The sequence below is a fragment of the Ochotona curzoniae genome, unplaced genomic scaffold (assembly GCF_017591425.1).
Source record: "Ochotona curzoniae isolate NIBS_2020 unplaced genomic scaffold, NIBS_Ocur_1.0 contig_1014, whole genome shotgun sequence".
In the NCBI taxonomy this organism is placed as follows: Eukaryota; Metazoa; Chordata; class Mammalia; order Lagomorpha; family Ochotonidae; genus Ochotona; species Ochotona curzoniae.
Window position 1 is genome coordinate 15,372,623 of NW_024464920.1, and position 16,985 is coordinate 15,389,607.

Below are 16,985 nucleotides of genomic sequence, written 5' to 3' on the forward strand. Positions count from 1 at the left end.
TAAATGTTCACTTCCTACTTACAGTTGCGAAGTGACTTCACAGCTTTGGAGTTTCTTTTCTATCTGTGAAGCTTTGTCCAGTAGAGGTGTAAATTCTTTCCATCCAGGCAGAAAGACAACCTCAATACCATTATCATCCTGAATGTAATTGATCATTTTTTTTTTGTCTTAGCGATTGTTTGCTTTTGCTTTGAATTAATATCACTTAGTTTGAGTCCTTTGGTTTTTGTTGTTGTTGTTTTTCTACTCTGCTGGTTGCCTTCCATGATATCCTATAAATTTTTGAGATAGTAAATTTTAACAATACTCATTTAACTGCTGTATATCAGTCGTATTTTTTTTGAAAGTTGATAAAAATTTGCACTATGAACATTGAAAGAATGAAGCAAGTATTTACCGAATTAAGGAAGATACTATGAAGGATGAAATTTAGGAGTGAGCTGTTTTGGACAAGCTAGGTCCAAGTTGCCTGTTGCATATCCTATTCATGGGACGATGAGTGAAAACTTGTATGGAAGTGCTTAACTAAGGAAGGGGGATGGGTTTGAGATATGAAGTTGGAAGTCAGCGTAACAGATGGTCTTAAAAGTTACAAGATCACATGATATCCCCAGGGAAGTCCGGCTAGGAAAAAATGCTGGGAGACAATTTGCTCCTGAGACGTGTCAATATTGAAAGTTTACAGAAGCAGAAACAACAACAAAAAAAAGCATTTAATAAAAGCAGAGGCCCATGATGGCCTGGAAGCTAATTAAAGAAGGTATTTCAGGCAGGAGGCAGGCAAAAAGTAGTAAGATACTGAGTACTTACTGAAACTGAAATTAAAACTTGAAAATACAAAATGTATGAAAACAAAGAAATTGTGGATAACTAAAGGTATTAAATATTATCCAAAACTTGTAAGTTAGACCAATCTCAGGATTGACAATTGATCATTGAATTTAGAAATATGTATATCCTTGTCTTTAACCAAAGCACTTTTGTTATTCTGAGTCAAATGCCAATTTACAAAGATTCTAAAAGACAATGAGAGCAATTTGAGAGATAAAATAAAGGGGGTTGTCACTTGAGCAAGAACCTCAGAGCATGCCCTACACCCGGGATCTGGGGAGGGTGGGAAATTGGGTAGGCCTTCTCCCTTAAACGCCCCCCCCCTTTAAACATGAAGGTAACAATATGGAAAACATACTAGTATTATCCACTTTCCTGTAGCCCTTGAACCTTCTTACCCTGGTTAACTGTGTAAAGATTGTCAAAATAAAATTAAATTAAAAAAAAAAATAAAGGGGGTTGTTTGGAGGATTTTTGCTGTTGAGGTTGGTGTGGATAAAGGCCTTCGTTCAGTGATGCACTTGAAGCAAGAACAGTCAGCTGGACCAAGTGATTCTACTGCCCTTTGCCCACATTGCATTGACCGAAAATTGCATGGGATGGCAATTGGAATTTTGCCAAGTGATCATGCTAGAGAGACTCAGTAATTTGAGAATATAGAAGTTAGTGGTTATCATGGTGAACCTAAGAATTAAGCTTCAGGAGGAGGGGAATAGAACATATGAAGGTGGAGATAGCGAAAAAAACTATAGCAATAGATTGTAGATTCTGACTAAAGTAAATAAACGCCGGAGTTAGCACACTCCAGGGAATAAGCTATGAAGACAAATAGTGGATCAGGTAACAAGTTTTAATGTCGACTGTGAACAATAAATTGCAAATCTGGATTACAGCTATAAATGATATGGCTAAGGTAGTGTAGAGATTCAGGATCAGGATGATGAACAAGGAGGAAGGGGACCCAGAGCTCAGTGAGGATACACGTGGTATTTATTCTGAAGAATACCTGCTCAGCTAGTAAGTGGTATAAAGTGAGGAACCCAGTCTGCCTAGAGATTGTGTTCTAATAAATAAAGCACCTCATAACATCATGCCATTATCCAGTTGTTTGTAAAGTTGCATTGCTCTCAAATACCTCAGAGAAATTTAAAGCAAATATCATAAAATAATTTATTTAGTAGAGAGCATTTTCTTCTAAACAACCCTGTATAAAGTGTTCATCCTTTCTACCCCCTACAATATTTTCTAAATAATTAACACACTTGAACCCTTTCACCAAGAACGCAACTAGAAAACAGCTTAGGTAGCAGAAAGGCAGGCACAGCAAAATGAGTGGCGATTCTGGTGATCGAAGCAAGACAAAGAAAGGTTTTTCTGGAAAAAGAAGAAAGTCTGCTAGACAAGGAAAGCTTCAATCTCAGAACGTTTTACGTGGACATCATAAATAATCACTCAACAATGTGTGCTCTAAGCGAATACCAGATCACTGATCAAATACCATGACTAAGGTCCGCCCATCCCCCCTGGTTAATAATGTCACTAGTGTCATCTCTTCAAAAATAGAGCACACATACTAGAGTTTAAACTTCATAAACTATTTTGTTCATGCTGCCTATATCCTAATTCACAGCTCTCATTTATTGTTTGAGCAAAACTAAAATCTCATTTTTCTTAGTGACATTTCATCACCAGCACAGTATCACCAGCAGAGTATACCTTGGCAGGTATGGTGTTTTTAGAGACCACTGTGTTGGTAGTTTCTTTCTGAAAGATTAAGGTAACCATTTAGTGTTTGAATATGTTCAGTTATACAACCACTGCTCTCGATATAGACCAAAGCATTCATGCAAGAGATTGACTCAATTTTTTTTATTACAGCATTGAAAAGATATTAATCTCAACTAGATTATTATCTTACACATTTTCTCGCTGTAATGGTAGAAGAAAATGTAACAACAACAACAAAAAGTCTTTGATTTGTATGGTGCCTGCAACGAGATGTCAAGTGATTTCCTCAAGTCTTGTCCACACCCTCATAAAAGAAGATTCTCACTCTTTCATGATTTTAAATGAAAAAAATGGACCTTGAACAATTTTAATTGTATAGTGTCAGTTGCATAAGACAGACAAAAAGACATAGGCTTACAAAAGTGTTATTTAAATGACTCAATCAGGAAATTCTGTTGGTACCACAGCAAACATGATTGGACATATCCAGATTTGTTCATTTAACTGACAAAAAAACTTTCTTAATTCCAGTTTATGCATTCCTAGCAGTTTTCATAACAGAGTTGAGAAAAACCAAACAGCACATTTCTAGCAGATTATAGCACTTCAAGATAGCCCTAATCATGTGAGAGCATTGCTAGGTCAAGGCATAAGGCCAAAATATACTAATTCTGCACAAATGCACTGTATATTTTTAAGGATGGCTTTTCAATAAGATAAAACAGTCTCTCCACGTATGTTCTATCCTATAAAGATTTCATTGACTTATGGTTATCAAAAGTGAAAACTTTAGAAAGTATTTTGGTGGCTTGTAGAAGAGGCTAAGGCAATGTTACGACAATCCTCCCAGAAATCATGAGAGTTTACCCTATTCTTTTACTCGAAAAAATATAACCCCACTCTACAATACACGAAACATTTCACCTTGAATTATCTCCAAGTTTCCAGTTCCTCACTTTCCTGTGCCTGCACACACACAGTGATCCCACCCCAGGTAGCATGCCACCACTGGAAGCTTGGCTGAAGTATACTTCGTCAATCTTACGGAAACGAGTACGAAAAGATTACTTTCTCATGGATACATTGTTACAAATCTTTTCTGTTTCAGGACAAATAATAACCTTGGTGTTTTCCACAAGCCTTGGAACGCATTCAAGGGCTCTGCTTGCTTTCCTGGACACATGTGTGGGAATTTCAGGAGAAAAAATGCTTACTACTCTCCTTATATTTATTTTGTGTATCAAATGTTTCAGAAGCTTCGAATTGCTGCATGTCAATTAATGTGGATAAATAGTGGTCACTAGAAATGTCTGTTGGGTTCTCTGTTCAGATGTTTTTAACAACATCAAGGATTTCTTGGTCCCCAAGAATGTTCTGTGGTTGAAATTGAATGTGTGTGTGTGCACTGTGTATTAATGGGGAGTAAAGTAATTTATGGAATCTCAAAGCATTAACTGTATATATGATTGAATACAAGAAAAATGGAATTGCATTATCAACCTTAGGTGTCACTTAATCCAGACTGTCCTTTCCCTTCCTTCTCATTCTTTAACTGCTTTGTCCTACAAGAGAGCGAGATATTTGCCAAAAGCTCCAAATACACCTATTTCATAATCTGCAAGTCTGAAAAATGCAAGCTATTAAGTAATACATTTTATGACAGATTATATAATGCATCCCTGTCAGATGTTAGAATGTGGTGAAAAGTATCCTAGCATCAGTGCAGGGTGATAGGCTGTTTTATCAACAACTCCATCATAAGAGCTTTGCAATTCTTGTCAGATTAAATTGGTGTTAACTACGATCGTGCCCATCTCTGAAGGAATTCGAGCACCTAGCCAGAAGGATGTATACTGCTCATCACTTTTGTTCAGAACATGGATGTGCAGACCTCCATGGGAGAGTGAAGAACATCAAAGGAAGCCGAGTCACAGCGAGCAGCATCAGGGTGCCTGCAGAATTTAGAGTTAGCCAAGACTCAGGTCTGCTTCACACCTCAACTCCACAGAGTTCAGAGACTTTGCATTGGATAAGGAACTTTTACATTTATTTCCATTCTAAAGGTTAAAAAAAAAAAACTCAGCAGTTAAAGATCCAAAACAGCAAGAGCAGAAAAATAACAAAGGGCAAAGTGCGCAGGACAGCATATGGACAGGTGTGACCCCCAAGATGTTAACAACGGGAGAGGAGGTGAGCAAGTTCCAACAAAGCCCCAACAAAAAGCGTGAGAGACCTGAGTACTTGCCTGCTCACCAGCACGTGAAGTTGGGGTCCTGAGAAAACAGGAAGAACTTAGGAGCCTTTCAGGCAAACTGATGAAGTACAGCCCCTTGTGCGACAGTCACCAAACAAGAAGTGCTTTCACTTAGTGCCTGTGACAACTTCGGGAAATAGAGATTGTTTCTGTAGGACATATACACACATAAAAAGGAAATCATCATTTCCTAGAAAAATATAGTAGAAAAATGAGCAAAGCAGGAATGCCTGCTAGGCATTCATTCACAAACTGTATATCAGGTATTTAGGCAACCTTATTATACTTAAAAAGTCTCTAATCAACTTTTAAAAAATTTTTTATTGGAAAGAAGGAGACTCACAGAGAAAGATCTTCCATCCAATGGCCCACTCCCCAAATAGCCACAACACCCAGATTTGAGCCAATCCGAAGCCAGGAGTTTCCTCTGGCCTCCCACGCAGGTACAGGGTCCCAAGACCCTTGGGCCATGCTCCACTGCTTTCCCAGGCCAGAAGGCAGGGAGCTGGAAAGGAAGTGGAGCCCATAGGATAACCTGGCACATGCAAGGCGAGGACTTTAGCTACTAGGCTACCACTCTGGGCACTTAAATATTAAATAAGAATTTTAAATGATTAATACATAAGTCATTTAAAAATTAAGAAAGGCACTAGGAATGAAAAATGATTTGGAAAACGAATTTCTAGCAAAACTTACGACATTCGAGATTTTTTTTGATAAATCATACTGACACATGCATACTAAACAGACTCATAAAATGAATTTTTTTAAAAGATTTATTTATTTATTGGAAAGTCAGATATACAGAGAGGAGGAGAGATAGAGAGGAAGATCTTCCATCTGATGATTCACTTCCCAAGTGAGCACAATGGCCAATGCTATGCGGATCTGAAGCCAGGAGCCAGGAACCTCTTCCAGGTCTCCCACACAGGTGCAGGGTCCCAAGGCTTTGGGCCATCCTCGACTGCTTTCCCAGGTCACAAGCAGGGAGCTGGATGGGAAGTGGAGCTGCCAGGATTAGAACCGGCACCCATATGGGATCCCAGGGCATTCAAGGCTAGGTCTTTAGCTGCTAGGCCACGCTGCTGGGCCCAAATGAATTCTTATGTGTGCATTCTTGAACCATATATTATAAGTATGCCTTGACTTTGTCTTCAAAAATCAAGTTTGAATTAGGTGTCATATTACACACATCATACAGATATATATTATCTTCTATAGGAATTAAAACATGCATAGAACTATATCCTTTAAATATGACTAAAGGGTAATTTTTTAAACTATTCTAAAAGTTGTTTTTTTCTGTATTTCCTGTTTATTTTCACAATAAACATACACAGGAGGGCCCAGTGCAATAGCCTACTGGTTGAAGTTTTTGCCTTGCATGCCCAGGATCCCATACAGGTGCTAGTTCATGTCCTGGCTGCCACTACTACTGTCCCACCGCTACTCACTCCTTATTTCCCTCCTTCCTACTCTCCGCATTAAAAATGTCAGTTCTAGGACATTTGTTTCAAACTCCACTTGTAAATGCAGATCTCACCTCCATTTTATTAGTCACTTTCTTTCCTACCCAGAGATTTTTAGCTCTTGTTCAGTTTTGCTTTAGTGAAGACATGGATCGTATTATTTTGTAAGCAAAGTATAAAATCATATACTTTTTGAACCCTTGAACTTCCCCCCAAAAAATCTGCTTTAGGGTTGGGAACTTCCATCCTGTGGGCCACAAGAGTCCAACTAAACAACTTATCCAGGCTCTACCAAGGCAGCAACGGGCAGGAGTTAAAATACAATAGTTCTATAGCAGGTTAACTTCTAAGTTGATCATTTTGTATGATCTGAACGATGCTAGACACAGGCACATGACCGTCAGCAAAAGGCTCTCCACCCTTGTAGAGGTTGGCCGAGTATGTCAACGTTGGATGGTAGCCTCTTATTTCCCCTCAAAAAATCTATTAAAATACCATAATCTACTTTCAAATGCCCAGTTTGTAAGTGTAATGTTCAATGTCAAATGGGCCCATTTCCTCAGTTATTCTTTGGAAACCTTTGGGATCTTTTATTTTTGTAATTCAGTCACCAAGACGGGCCTTGGCTTACAGCTTTGCAGATTAACTCTTCCTGTGACTCGACAGGATTTTCCAGGGAGTAGCCTCAAGGCCATTTTCATCCAATTTTACTTGAATTATCTAAGCTATTATCACCCTATTCATTTTTTCCCCTGTAGAACTTCCATTATTTGTACACATGTTTTCAGCATACTTTCTCTAAGACTTCCATCCTTTGTTCAGTATCTTTTTGTATTTTTCCTGGTTTGTTAGAATTCTGCTGCATGAACTGAAAGAGCAATCTGTAAAAATACATTTGGAAGGCAGAGAGCAGAGGGGAGGCAGGAGGAAGAAAGGAAGGTAAGCAGCAGCCATAGACAAAAGGGGGGGTGGTATCTCCCACTGTCATTAGGTTCACTCTAATGACCACAACAACCAGGGCAAGGCCAAATAGAATCCCAGATCCCAGAACTCCATGTCATCTCTCCCTTGTCAGTGGCAAGGGCTCAAGCACTTTTTCTTTATCTTTCACTGCCTTCCCAGGTATGATAGCAGGACATTGGACTAGAAGCTAAACAGCCAGGACCTGAACTGCTGCTCTGATAGGAGATGCAGACATTGTAAGCAGTAGCTTAATAGGCTATGCCAAAACCCTAATCCTGCATTCTCCATTGTACTAAGTCCACAAAGGACTTGCAGCATATGATCTGAAAGCAATGATCAATGTTTAAGAATTGTCTTCTGACTCCACCATTTCATTCGATAAAAGAAGTCACATTTTCTTCCTCTTGCAGGAAACTGGATCTCTAACTATGCTGCCCTATTCTTTGTCTATTTGAGACATACGCTGTCATGGCACTTGGTCTGTTTGGTGGTCATTGTATCTTAACCAATGCTCCTTGCCAGCCTAGAGCAGCCCAGATAGTGCCAAGCAGCGTATTTGTGAATGAATAGGAGAGAAGGTACTGATAGCTGTTAATGCTTTCAGAAAGTACAAAGTGCCACTGGCTTCTAGTTTCCTTACAGTGCAAACAGACATGTCCTGGAAGGACAAACAATTCCACTGATCACTTATACTTTAGAGTCACCAGCCTAAGATTAATGCAAACCCTTCTCAGAGGACACAGAGGATGTGCCAAAAGATAACGGTCTCTGTAGTGACACTGTCACATACGAGGGAAGCCAAGGCTTTCTACAGGTGCCATGCTTCTCCATGGCCATGAATAGGACCAATGATATAGACATCTGTATAGGTGCGTTAGATACATAATGAACACATGTTCAATGAATTACTTAAAATTGTGTGAGTTACTCTGAGAATCAAGGCACTGATCGTGGTCTCCCTAAATCTTCGTCAAGCACTTTTCTGTTAAACAGGTTTCTTCCTGACGTGCTAGCCTCCTGTTTTAAAGTGGCCACAGTAACTGTCATGCTTTCATCATTCTCTGCATATGTATTCATGTAATAACCATCTGTCATTGTTCAACAGATTTACAGAATCAGCTTTGGAAATCAGCTCCATTGCAGGGGGGGGGGGCCTAGTTTATAAGAAAAAAATCAATGTGACATTTGCTTAAAGAATTTCTCTCTCCTTAAAGGTAAAAAAAAAAAAAAACAAACATGCCTTTAATGTTAGGTTTTCAATTGTTAAAATCTATTGACACTCTTTACTTCATATGAAAACATGGAGTGTTTCATCAACCTCTACTAATTAAGTTTCCCAGTTTATTGCAATGTGGGGACAGTGTTATTAGCTCTATTTAATGGGACGGAAAACAGGAGGTCAACGGGGTGAGAGACTAAGGGAAAGGCTCCAATAGGGGCAGGGGCAGAACGAAAGCAAAGGCGGCCTTGTCTGTGCTTTGTTCCTCCTGAGAGCCAGCCCATGCAGAGGGCCTCCCTTGGCATGCCGAATAATTATGCACTATAAAAGTCTTACACTGCCCTCAGGGCCCAGGAAAATGTCTCACACTCATTCCCCCCTTCTGAGCAAAATCTTGGCCAAAGCCACAGAAGTGGAAGGACCTACTCATCTCTGCATTTCACGATTTCAAATTGCTCACCCCCAAAGGCAGATGGGAAGTTAGCAAGGAAGAAGATGCTTATTAGAGTTGTAGCATTTTTGTAGACAAAGTTTGCATGGATGCTTTAACTTCATTCTTTATTTTGGTCATAATCCCATTATTTTGCATGAAGATGTTTCTCCTAAGTTACGCATCTCAACAAATGAGATAGAGAACAAAGTTGCTTCAACACATAAAGACACGTGTAAACACTGCATAGCTATCTCATACTTAACTGAGAAAACTGAGGATTTTCCCTTTACTCTTTGGGATAAAGCAAGGATGTTCACACTGATAATACTGGAAGCCCTAGCCAGATCAATTAAGCAATAAAGATAAAAATAAAATATATCCATATTGCATAAGCAGTAGTAAAACTATCTGTTTGCAAATGGCATGGCTTATATCTGGAAAATCTATGATTCTACAAAAGATATTTTTACAACAAGCACATTCAGCACTATTACAGGATACAAAATCAGCATGCAAAATTCAGTTGTATTTCTATTTGTTAACAGTGAATTATATGAACAGGAGATAAAGGAGGTATTCCAATTTACCACAGTAACCAATCCTGAAATAGTTCACTAAAGAAAGTGGTAAAGGACTTGCACACTGGAAACTGCAGAACATCGACAAAAGTGCAAGAAAGTAGAAATACATGTAAATACATTCTTAGTTCATGGATTGGAAGAATATTACTAAGATGTTCATACTATGCAAAGGAATATACAGATTCAATACAATCTCTATCAAACTCTCAATAGTATTTTGTTTTTACCAAGAGAGAATATCAATTCTACAATTCATAAGTAGACAAAGCAATTTTGAGAAAGAATAAAGCTAAAGATATCATGCTTGCTTCAAAGTCAATTGCAAAGCCTTAGTGACCGAAACAGTCCAAGAAAGCAACTCACATAAAAATCAGCCAATCTTTGACAATGGTTCCAAAAACGTGCAACGGAGAAAGGGTCATCTCTCCTGCATTAATACATTGTCCTAATGGTGGTTAGATCTCAGAAAGTGTTTTCTTTGTGTTATATTTCCCCTGTTCTGACTTAGCTCAAACATCTTAGAATATTAATCTTTAACCCCAGCAACACACTCCAGTTAAGTATTATTTCACATTTCATTATTTATTCAACAAATACTAACCTGATGCCTGAACATGTTCTTTTTTTTTTTTAAAGTTACAGTCAATTTTACAGACAATATTTGAAAATTACTGGCAAAAAGTAGTTATTCAGGAAAAACCTATCTTTGGATATATAATGTAAAATTTTATAAAATATTTTATGTATTATAGTGCCTCATTGCCCTGATGCAGTATTTCCTATCTTAGATCAACTGCTAGATGCATAATATTGTCATAAGTTTGATACAGAAACCCTTGTGTTGAGAACAGTTTGAGCAGCCAAAATTTCAGATAGGCCATGAGACCATCTCTATTTACAGATCAACACTGATTTAGATACTGCAAAACTTTTATGTCAGATAAGAAAATCACTTTCCCAACGTTTCATCAGATAGACACCATACAACAATTAGGGATGGATCTAACTAGCAAACTCCTGGAGACAGTGCCATGAGTCCCGGGGCCAGCCTGCCAAACAGCAGCAGGGTTTCAACACTTACCAGCAATGGAAGCTGGGGCAAGTTGTTGAAGTACATGGTGCTCTAACGTCTGCGCCTCTAAACAGCAGTCTGTATGTGTGGATTTTGCATCTGTGGAGTCAGCCAACTGTGGATCAATAAAAACCGCATCTATTCTGAACCCGCAGAGATTTTTTTTCCATATCATTTCCATAAACAATGTAGCATACCAACTGTATACACAACATTTACATTGCCTTAGGAATTTATATAGGAAATCTAGGTGTTATTGAAAGTATACATTCTATATGTAAATAATATGCCATTTCCCAAGTAAATAGAAGATTTTGGCACCTGCATGGGTCCTGGAACCAATCTCCACAGGTGCCAAGAGATTTCTAGATTTATGTCTAATTGATGGAATGAGGAGTGGCAGAGAAGTCTAGCAAGAGGAAATGGGAATCCTCTATGTGTTTTCTACTCCTTTTCTCTTACAGATCCTCCTTTAAACCTTCAAAAGCTTTATAGTTATGCTTTGGCTAGGTTTAGCGTATGGAATCTCACTGGTCAATTTGACCTTCCTCTCCCTCACAGTTGTATCTTTCTATAGATCTGGCAAGTTTGCTGCCATCATCTCCTTGAACATGCCCTTTTGTATTCTCCAGTGCCTCTTGAATACAAGTAACTCCAGTTCTTACTCTTTTTATCCCTTCCTATATTTCCAGTATAATTTGTTCCTTCAACTAAATTTCTTTCACCTTTTTCAATTGAGCATTCTCAAACAGCCAGTTTCTGCACTCACCAATTCTTTCTTCAATTTACTCTGCTACCAGCGCTTTACACATGGGTAATCCAAATTTCTGCCTGATTTTAACTAATTACTGCCATCTATACCTATGTTATAGTACACGATCATTTCATTTTCTTTCTCATTGAGTTCCCTGAAAAGTTACTTTGAAATTTTCCTCTGAGCATTTGATCACTTCAGCTCCTAGGACTGCTTTCCAATATCTCGGTTTGCTCTTTAAGTGAGCTGAAGGTTTCCTGCAAGTTTGTAATGCCTAGTGGAGTGCGCGGTTGTCTACACACTGGAGACCTAGCTTCAGTAATCTGACTTTGTGCTTGTCATTGTAGAAATTCCAAGAGGCTGAGGTTAGCTCACTTCCCAGTGTCTGCCTATCAACCTTGGAGGATACCAGCTTCGGGGTAAGATGCTCAAGCAGGCACTGACCTTGGCAGGACTGTGAGGATCTACTCAATTCTGGGTATTCTCAGCCTGGTACTGAGTTTCAAAACAGTCCCATGAGGACTTTCCATCTCCTCAAGGCTGTAAGAGGGGTAATAGAGGCAGCTATTCAGCGACTCAGGCAGCCCCAAGTGGTAAGACTGGGGTCTCAGTTACCTGGCTTTATGTAATTTTAGGGGTAGATACAATAGCTCAAGAATCTAGGGTGCTGCACACTAGAACAAGTCTGTCTCAGGCCTCCACCTGCCACCAGAGCAGAGACTGTACTCAAAGATACCGGCCCAGGGCACAGAAGCCCTGAGGACCCCTTCAGTTTCCAAGCCACAGACCCTGCTGTCTTGTTCAAGATTGGAGGAAGGTGTTACTCCTCCACACACCTGGATTGCTCACACCTGGACCTCAACGTCCTCAGGCCCCACAAAACCCAAGGGTACCCTCCAGGCCCACCCTAGGCTGGCAGGGACACCTCTGACCCGCAATGCACAGGTCTCCACCCTTGCTGGAACAATATGGAGCCTCGGTTTGAGCACCGGCAGGGGCTGGAGGTTTGGGGCTTAGTCAGGGGCCAGTTCCCTGAATGCAAGGCCCAGCTCTGAGCTCCAGGTGCTGCCTTAAACTCAGTCTCCACCGAGCTGGAGCTTTGCTTTTTGTGACATTTGGTGGAAGGATGGCAGAGGCTGCCTGGATGTGGAAACCCCAAATAATCTCACTAGAGCAAGTAAGGGGAGGGGAGCTCAGTGAGGTAGCGTTGTTTATGGTTCTCCTGCTGGGATTACAGTTCACTCTCCCTCTCAACAGAAGACGCCCCCCTCCTTTGTTCTGTGGAGTCAAAGAAGCTTGGGTGCAGGCAGCTATTTCCTTTTGCTTGCTTCAGTGACTGCAACAAGGCAAGGTACCCCGGTTTCTCACCTGGCTTCCGCTGCGCTTCTGCAGGAGATCCGGCTTGTGTCCTAGCGGCTACCATCTCAGCTCTGCCCTTTAAGTAGAACCGCAAACCTCAGCTGTCTTCAATCTACAGAAATCAATTAAGATATACCATGCACCTGAATATCGTGTTAACACTAAAATTTCTCTAAGAAAACCCCGGAGGATGTCCTTAGAATATTGAAATAGGTAAAGACTTCTTAGGATATAAAAGCTCTAGCCATATTTTAAAATTAAACTTCAACAAAGCTAAACTCACGTTCTTCAAAAAAGATATTATTAAGGCAACGAAAAGTTCAGTTAATGCTTCGCTTTACAACTTTCCTTTACATGGAGCATTCCTTCAAGTAAGCATTAAAGATGTAGGCCAACAAAAAATGTGCGGAAGACTCAGACAGCTTTTGGAAAAAGATGTAGGAATTTCTGAAACATACATGAGAAGACACTAAACATCTTCTATTTTAGGAAAAGGCAAATTAAAGCCCTGCTCTTACATCACGTCACACTCCTGGGAGAGTAAAACTGAGAATTATATTAGCAATTGTTGAGGACATGGCATAGAGGATCTTACATCACTAGTGGAAAACATAAAATGCTGTAACCACTTCGGAAAATTGCTAGCACTTTCTTATAAATTAAAATATCCAGGAGTGTATTGTATTCAAGAAGTTCTGTTTCATTTTCTACAATGAAAACATGTTTACAAGAAGATATGAATTTGTCTACATGTGAGTGCACAAATTTTGATGTATTAAGAAAATGGAATGCTTAATCAAGAGAACTGCTGATGCGTACAGCAACAGAGACGAATTTTAAAACCATCATGGCCAATAAAATAAGCCAGCAACAAAAGGGTATTTCCTTTGTGATTCCATTTATATGAAATTCTTAAGCAAAAATAAAGCCATGGTTTTAGAAATGAGATTGCTTGCAACATTTATCATGGAACTTCCTGATGTTGGAAAAAAAAAAAATCTGTATATTAGTTGGAATGCTGCTCCCAAAGCGGTGTATACAATTGTCACTGAATTATAGATTTATAAGTTGTAAATTTTATTACAAAGTATACCTTAATATAGTTAACTAAAAACATTTTCTTTAACTGTAACAACAATACTAATAGGGCTAGAGTTTATGTTGAGCATCTACTCTGGACCAGACACTATAAATGCTTAAGTGTCAACTAGTTTAATCCCCTTACAGATTCTAGGATAGTTCTTTTTATAACTGTAATATCTCCTATCTCCAGTTTATACATGAAGAAGTTGAAGTACAAGCTTTTGCATTCAAATGCTCAATGGTCCACAGGTAGAACTTGGTGGAGCTGCTCTTTGAATCCAAATGTTTTGGATCCTGCACTGGCTCTCTGAAATTACTCCACTTAATGTTTCACTGCAGTAAGAAGTGATTGATTGAAAGATAAGGAGTTTGTTTTTCATAAGCCACACTAGATTATCTAGAGTTGAAAACTAAAGACTTTGAAACAGGGACCAGTTAAGTGTATGCAAATCTAAGTTAACTTCTGCAGGGATCTGTTTGTGTAATGTAGAACTGCAAGAGATATACAGCCATCATTTCTCCAGGTGTTGTAGATAGCCTGCCAATTCCCTGCTCTGGCAACACTACTGGCAGCTGGTCGATCAGGTTTGAGCAGCATCCACTGTGTGGTCCTCCAAAATGCCTTGCATGTTTTCTATTCTCCTTTCCATTCCTGAGAGCCACTGAAGGGTCTACAGGTGTACCTGATCTCCAGGTGCTGCCAGTAATGGCTCACCATCACCTTCCCCTTCAACAGCCCACAAACAGAACAGGAATTGGAAACGCAGAAGGCCTGTGTTAGACTTCTGAGTGAAGGGCACAAATCATTATTTAGAACAGACTGGTAGGCATTTTGCCATCTCTGTCATGTCGTATATGCTGACTTGACAGCCAACAAGTTGGAACATATGACAGAATCTTATTAAACAAATCGACACTGTATTCTATAGGTTTAGCTTTAACAAGACTCCAAGGATTAAGTTTCATAAGCCACGAAGCACGTTTTTGGGGGATCTCTTACGGCAGGAGTTGCAGAAAGACAACTGTGTGATGTCTCCACTCACCAAGGGGTTTCCCTGCTTGCTCACTTTCTTCTAATAAAAACAACCAAATGGAAAAAAAATTAAAATTACATTTTATGATACACAATTTGGTTTTATAAAACCTCTATAATGCTTTGTAAACCACCAATGAATTTCTGGGAAGCCAGGTGGTACCAGTTTTTGCTTTTAGTTTTAAAAAACAGTGTTATATTTTGCGGATGATTATTTGGAATGAAAGAGAATTCTTCAATTAGACCTAGAAAATATCCTGCAAAGAAGGCATTTAAAACACTTTTATGTTCACTTTTTTTCTAGAACTCATTTCAGTGAGTTTGTCTCTAGAAAAAGACCTCCTGCATCAGAGCCAGCTCCGTAGTCAATTAACAAGCAGATGCCTGGGTGCCAACTTGGAGTCCACCCAGTCGGTGTGTTAGGTGAGGGTCCCAGGAACCAGCATCTCAGCAAACATTCCAGTTGGTTCTCATTTATCCTAACATTTGGCAACTTGGCCTTTAGACCTGATACAGGGGGCAACTTAGTCACCAAGTACTCTATTGATTAAAAAGCAACAGCTGAAATGAACAGAAAGAAAAAGGCACTTTTCACATCAACCTAGCAGCTTCTCTCGGCAAAGGGCCACTTGCCAGCTTGAAAAGCAGGGGCCTTTCAAACCTATAGCACACTATGCCATTATCTCCAGCTTCACAAAGGGGTTTTAGATCTGCTACATGAAAGATGTTGCAATAAACCACACAAATGCTACACTGAGCTAGAGCAAATGCAAGGGAAGGATTTAATACCTACAGATATAAAGCTTCAGTTTGTTTTTAAAGCTCCTTTTCATCTTGAGAAGAAAGAGAGATTTAATCAGGCCTTTTGGAGTAGTTCTCCACTGTCAGACTCACGCTGCCTTCCTGTAGTTCAAAGCAGGTGGAGGTAGTTTCTGCTTCCAAACCCACCTGGAAAGGGATAGACACTGAGAGAAATGAGCAGCTACCTTTATTTCCACGATCAAATGATGTGCCGTGGGAGAGGCATTTCGATTTTGAAGAGCATGAAGAACTCAGATCCTATAGAAGCCTAAAGAGCCACTGAACTTTCCTTTCTCATTTGTCTTTTCCATTCAAGTGAAAAGGCATGAATAACAAATCCTTTTTGCATCATCTGATTGAACACGTGTTACGCATTTCCTGTTTAAGATTTGTCATTTGTGACCAGAGACAGCCTGAGCATTCCAAAGGGCTTCTACTTCCTGAACCCCGGCTGGCCCCAGTAAACCTGACAGGTCCAAGAGCAAGGAAATGATCTCTGGAAACAGATGGCTCCGAGCAAGACTGTCCATTCCGTGCAGTTCAACCACTAGCTCCTGGACAAGGCTGGCTACCCCGTGCGTTTCCTTTTCCTCCAGGCTGTTGTCATCATGTGCAGCGCACTTGACACCATCTTGTTGTCTTACTCTGTCTTTCTCTAAGCTCAGCGAGCAAGCAGTCCTCAGGTCAGCTCTGCACAAACTATGTATGATGCAAGAACGGAAAAGGAGGGAAATGAATTCCTTAGCGTTACAAAAGTGCACTCATTACAAACCTACACAACACAATGTCCAGACTTGCTAACAAACTGCAAATTGCCACAGAAGTAGTCCAAGTTTGTGACCAGTATGGGCGGCCCATATAACGTAGTGAGTGCTTATACTATTTTTCTCATACATTCTAAATAAAGCTACAACCTCATTAATAAGCTGAGTGCTTCAATAGGTGGGACTTGAGCGTGTCTGGGTGAAAGTAGCATTGTAGAAAATAAATGGACTTTTTGGTTGGAGGGAAGCTGATAGGGATTAGAAGAGCCATTCGTGTTACCTCACTTAGTTGGCAAGAGTTTTAGATCTGTTCCGGTCGACATTATTTATTCCTTTTTCTGTCACTTCAGGAACCACTTCCGTTCTCTATCATCTGAATTTTCTGATTTATTATATTGACCAACTACCCATCATTTGCATTTTCTATTTACTTAAATAATTGACCATTATCAAATTCTCTCTAAATTTAACACACAGGGTTCACATGTGTAGATATTTGTCCAATCTAATTTGCTGTATGGTTATAAAGGAAAAACCGAAAGAAAACTTTGGTGCGAAGTGACTGAAGAAAGTTCCAAGCCACTTGGAATACTAGTCATGCTCAAGAAAAGCTGGTCTATGTCACAGGAACTGAAGAACTA